The following is a 6,462-nucleotide window of genomic DNA, read 5'->3' on the forward strand; positions in this document are numbered from 1 at the left end:
TAAGATATGATCTGATAAGCTTATTTCTGGCTTGCCCTGGGGAAAAAGGGGAGGGCAGAATTAACACAGGGGCACTTGAGAAGTGACAAGTCTGTTCCCTGGGCTACTGAGGAAAACAAAGTGGGACTGCTTGGGAAGGGAGTTAGCTCCATATCGCCTCTACGTAAACATGGCAATTAAACTACCAAAAAGCTTCTCAGCTTTCTTCCAAACAAAAATGACTGACTTTAAAAAGTGATGCTTCTTAAAATACTTTTTAATTCTACCTTTGTTTTTTAAAAACAACTTATTAAGAATAAAAACTCGCTAAAGTATAATTAATTTGGGGTAATATGACTTGTCAGATCTAGATTTTAATTTTTAAACACATGTGAAACTAGGAAAGCATCTGTAAGTTTGTAGCACTAATATATTTTAAATGTCAAAAAGAATAAAAACCTAACTAATGAAAGACTTATAAAATATTTTGAATTCCCTAAATTTAAGGTTAATCACTTGTAGTTCAAAGGAAGTGAAGCAGAGGAAACTACAGACATGGATTCATCTTTATTTGTCAAGAATCATGCTCTAAAAATTTAAATAGATTAATATTTTCTAGAAAATCTCCAAATGGTAAACATGACTCAATTGTAACTTTTTCTTTGAGAGGATAGATGATATCGTAAAACATTCGCTTAGTCTAAACCTAATCAATTGAGAATACTTTATCCTTTAAAAATTTTGCAAATAATCAATTCATACCAGTTCCCAAGTGAAAAGAAATACTAATCACAGTAAATCTGTTTCTCCGAAATGGTCCAACGAGATACAGTTTCTATAGTCATGTATAAAATAGATATAACATAAAACAGTCTTTGATTCTACTTTAACCACGTTCTTGCAACACCAAACAAGTTTATGTACCTAAGTAATCTAGACTGCAGGGAAACAGCAATCCTTTAAAAAGATAATCCCAAACAGAAAGAGAACTACAATATTGGTTTCCAGAAATAAGAAAAATCTAACAATAATTTCAGGAAATCTTCCTTTCAGAAGGTCTATTTGTATACCCAAAATTAGCACCAATACTCCAGAAACAGTGAAGTAATAAGATGGTTTGCAAGTCATGACAGCTTTGGTCAAGACTAAATAGCAAGAGCCAGCTATTAAAGACAGTCACATGACTCCAGGACAATGCCTTATATGATGGACCCATCTCAATAATTAGACACACACTGATTTGCCCTTATTAATTGTTAGTCATTCATCCAAAACTATGTTTTACACTAATAATTTCCAAGGATAAGGAATTTGTCCTTTGGTTGAAATTAAGTCTCAGAACCAGCCTTAGATACTGTTATCTCAAGGTCTGAGCATCCAGGACAGTAGGCAGAAGCATTTCTCAAATTGTTTCATTCCCGAAGATAAACTGTTAAAACACATAGCTCAATTTAACATTAATGGATCGTGTCTTTTGAATGGATCATGGCCTCACTCATCACCATGAAGATTAAAAGCAACTATCCAAGGTTTTAGCTCTGTCTTGGTAAGTGCTTTCTCAGATTTAGTAATGAACTCTTATAAGCACCACTTCATTGAAGTCCACAATAGCTAAATGGGGGTCCCCTATCTTCACCCTCATAAATGAGAGAAGTAGGGCTCAAAGAGCTGAACTACTTTTCCCAGGGCCACACATAAAGTACCAGAGGGAGAATTCACTCACTCTGCTTAACTCAAGTCTCACCTTTCTCCAGGGTCCACTTATAAAATCTCTTTTTTGCATTTTAAAACAAAGAGAGAAAGATGACAGGACATTGGGAGCACGAAGGGGTCAAGGGGATGCCTATATAAACGGATGCTGTGCAGTGCACCATTTACATCGTCATATGGGAAAGCACTGAATATGGAAGAAAGTAGGGGTCCACTGATTTTCAGTTTTGCCAGCTGCTTCACCCCATCACTTTTGGCTAAGTGCTAACCTGTTCTGAACCCCAGTTCTCCTTTTCTTTCCCCAGAGGCCAAAGACGTGCTTTTTTTCCCTCAGGTGGTTGCTGTTGTTGCTGTTTTAAATCCCCTTTCTCCCAACCCCTGAAGTATTTCCCCAACTCAGGGTAGGGGGAAAGAAGGGTGTTCCAGAGGGTAGGCAGACAAGCAGTCAGGCAGGGAAATAACCACTCTGACTTTGCTTTGATTTCTGTTTCAAGTCCTGTAATGACAGATCTCACTCCAGCACAGTATGTTTTGGAAATACACTTAAAAGAGATATGTGATTGTTTTTAGGTACATTTTAAGTGTTGACTAATAAAAGGTACATTTTAAGTGTTGACTAATAAAAGGCAAATATCAGAAGAACAGTTTAATATAGCATTTTTAAACTTTTAATATTCTAAGACATCTGTGACCTGCTAAAATCTAATTATTTCTCCAATACTCTTTGGAATTGTTCAGAAAGATGTGGTACAGTTTCTAACTGGTGCATTAAGCATCTGGCCTGACTTCACAGAATTACAGATAGTTGAATGTGCACTCTCTATTTTATTAACATCCCATAGGCTCATGTTAAGATGTAGTACTGATATGCCCTGACATGCATCACTACCTGTTGACAGAAAAAAACTGGGCTAGACTTGAGAGGGTCTACAAATAGAAAATCTTTTAAAGATGTTTTGGCAATTTAAATAGAAACTCTGGCTTTAAAAAAAAAAAAAAGAAAGAAAGAAAGAAAGAAAGAAAGCAGCTTCAAGTTTATAAATTTATAAAACATGCCCAAGTTTCAGCATGCCAAGTCTTCTGAACATGAAATAATCTCCAGCATCTGCCCCTTCCTTCTCAAACTGATAATGTCCAATCTTCCTCTGAGCCATACCCTGGTCTCCATTCTCAGCCATGTGTATGAGGAGAGTGGACCCTACTTACAGCTATTATAGAGGCCTTAAGCTTACCAACATATCCCCCACCTTCTGGTAATAGGTTCAGGAATGAGAGAAGTTAAATCAGAGGGTTATGTGCAGGACCTTCTGGAGGTGACCTCTCTTCCCTAGAACACTATAATATGGGAATGTGATATGTGGAACTGTTATTGCCTAAGGGAAAAGCCCAGAGCTGCCAAAAGTCCACTGCGAATAGCCTAAGGAGGCTGCCAACACTGAAAAAGGCAGAATACTATGAGCCAGAGAGAAACTGTAATTTTGTCTACACATTTTAAGCCACTGTATCAAGCTTTACCTGAAGCCAGACCATACCTTTGAATATTTCAGTTATATGAACCAATAGATTCCAATTGTTAGTTAACAGGGAGGTTTGGACTTTCAATCACTTGCAACCAAAAGATTCTCAACTATGAGAGCTGAAGGCGTTTATTTTCTTTAAATATTTTTATTTATTCATTTGACAGAGAGAGAGAGAGCACAACCAAGGGGAGCAGCAGGCAGAGGGAGAGGGAGAAGCGGGCTCCCCACTGAGCAGGAAGCCCTGCTGCCAAAGGCAGATGCTTAACCTACTGAACCACCAAGGTGCCCCAGCCCAAGGCATTTTATACATCAAAAGCCTGAGCTGTTTTTTTTTTTTTTTTTTTTGCTGGTTTGTTTTTTATCCAAATTTGAAGACTTATTTCCTATTAATAATGCTGAGTAGAAGAAAAATAATGAAGAATGTTTCTTTCTAAGGCTTAAAAGAACTTTAATACATTCTAAATTAAATCACAAATAGTGTAGTTGGAGGTGATTTGGTGGATCATCTACTCCTACTAGCTTCTTTTATAGGGATGTTCAATGCATTTTCACATAATGAATGAATGAATGAATAAGTGAATGAGGTACCTAAAGTCTAGGCAGGTTAAAATTCCTGAATTAAACGGTTCCACGGAATAATTATGTATTGCAGTCATATCTAGCTGGGGGTTGTTTATACTAAAAAGATTGGATTTGTTGTTGTTGTTTTCACTTGGATACACAAGTAAATGGCAAAGCCTGGGAAACCTGATTCCAAATCCAATCTCCCCTGTTTTCCAGGGAACATCTCATATCCTCTTACAAAAACAGAAAAACACAAAGTTCTTTGATATGACCAGAGTTTTAAAACTAGGGTATGCTACTGGTTACTGGTTAGAATCAGCCCTTCCTTTCCTATCACAGCCTAAAGGGCATCAGGCTGAAAACTGCCTGCCTGCCTTTCCCTCAAACCAGGGACAGCCATTCCTTTATTACAGCTAATCTCCTTTAGGTAACAAAGAAGGAAAGCAGTCTGCAGTAACTCAGGGTAACTCTTAATCTTTCCAGAGGTGGTACATAAGTTCACCTCCAACTGGCAGAACTTTAGGCAGCTGATAAAAGCAGGAAATTAAAAAACAAAAGCAAAAAACAAACACACACACAGGGAAGCAGCAAGAGTATATTTTTGGACATGGTAGGATGATAGAGGCTACCTTAAGAGTTTGCCTCCAAAGTCAGTGTCTCTAGTACATATCATATTTTTCACAATCTCCTACCGTCTTTTACATTTTAATCCACAACTTAAAAAAAAAAAAAAAAAAAACAGTACATAATTGGCATTTGAAGATCGTGAAAAAGCATTTGCTGCCTTTACTTGCCATGTGCTGAAACCGAAAGGCCAGAGCACATAATATGAAGTCATATAACAAATGGCAGCCGAGGGAATGGAAACCTCAGAACTCCTAACTCCCAGGCCAGTACACGATCTTTTAGCTACCTATAACCAAAAATTGTCCATTCATCTTTCTTTTCAGTTTAAGCTCTGCCTGAATGGAAACACAACTGATTAAATATGGATATAAGCCCACAGTAATTTGGCCAAGCAAAAAGTCCTTGTTAAACATAACCAATTCCCATCTGAAAATAGCCTCTAGAAGGAATTATTTCATAAAATAATTTAACTCATGTATTTGGTTTGCAGTAACAGAAAAAATTCACCATTTAGTGAGAGATTGTTATTCCCACCTCCCTCTCCTCCAAAAAGTCAGCAGTTGAATCTCAGTTTAAGTTGTGCTATCTAACATTTATGAGAAACTGGCTTATCAACAGACATTAGAATTCTAAAACTCCTGGATTTAATGGGTCTGCCCTCCGTGGCCAACAAAAGTGCAATCACAGAACAATAGGGGTCAATATAACCTCTTATCAGGGGTTCACCTTCTACCTTGATATCACCCATTCTTGGAGGGAACTCAGAAGGTCAAACTGCTATCAAAGAAGCACATAAAATAGATAAACTAAATGAAGCTAATGAAGAGACCATAATCAAATACTCCTGGGAAGGACAATTAGCTGGCCTTCTTCAGAAACAAACATTTATAGAAACTTTTTTAAAAGCATAAAAGACAATGCTGTGAACCTCTAAAACTAAAGCAAATAATATTAGTTTAAGGAAATTACCCTCCAGGTAAATATAAAAACGAAATTCCCCCCAGCAACATTAAAAAATGAAATGAATTTAATAGAAATCTGAGCCCAAAGCAATTGCTGATCAAATACAGATCAGTCTATGAAAATCATAGTTGAATATTAAAGTCTACCATTCTACTAATTAGACATAGATATTTATGCCTGTCTTATAATTGTCCAGTGTTTATTCATGTATCAAAATTAAAATAAAATTATTTTAATAAAAGCAAAACCACCCATGAAAGGTTTTTTTCTTAATATGTTTAAAGATTTAATTCTTTTATTAATTCATGAGAGACACAGGGAAAGAGAGAGAGCGAGAGGCAGAGACACAGGCAGAGGGAGAAGCAGGCTCCATGCAGGAAGCCCAATGTGGGACTGGATCCCAGGTCTCCAGGACCAGGCCGTGGGCTGAAGGCGGCACTAAACCGCTGAGCCACCTGGGCTGCCCTTAATATGTTTATATCTTAATTCATACTTAGAGTAGCAAAAACATATCAGAAAAGAAAAGAATATTTAATTCTTCTACAACTATTCATATTTAGGGAGGGCTCCTTAAATAGGAAAAAAATCTAATATCTACTAAGTTCAAAAGAGATGGACAAATAGTAGAAGTATGTGAAAAATACTTTCATTTTCTAAAACATAGAACAAGTTACTCATTACCTCTAGGAAAAAGAACTGGTTACTTCAAGGATCTCTATCTTTTGTCATTCCTGTTTCCCTTTCCTTAAATAAATGTTATTCGTGTGAACCTGCCTTCTACTTATGTGTCAAATAAATATTCATGTTGGACTTACTAGCCTTAAAAATTGCAATGCTATTGGAACGATTTGAAAATGAAAATAATAGGATTTTTGGTTAACTTCTTAATACATATTAACTCAAAGATAAAAAGAACCTGTGTTCTACTGTACTCTTATAAATATCCATTTACATGCTCATATTTTTTTTAAAAAACTTGCTATCACTACCTTATTGTATTAAACTTTAGAAAACGCTGAAATTCCAAAAGGCTGCCTACAAACCAAATGGCATCCCAGCTTTGGCAGGCTAAGCGCCTCATTTTGGCTTCTCTCACTCC

General features: G+C 36.6%; 1 protein-coding gene across 4 annotated transcripts in view; it reads right to left on the reverse strand.

Moving 5' to 3' along the window:
* The window catches only part of MACROD2 (mono-ADP ribosylhydrolase 2), a 2,007,046-nt gene that overhangs the window by 1,676,069 nt on the left and 324,515 nt on the right, over positions 1-6,462 (reverse strand). The window lies entirely within an intron of this gene.

This window comes from Canis lupus, chromosome 24 (genome assembly GCF_011100685.1).
Source record: "Canis lupus familiaris isolate Mischka breed German Shepherd chromosome 24, alternate assembly UU_Cfam_GSD_1.0, whole genome shotgun sequence".
In the NCBI taxonomy this organism is placed as follows: Eukaryota; Metazoa; Chordata; class Mammalia; order Carnivora; family Canidae; genus Canis; species Canis lupus.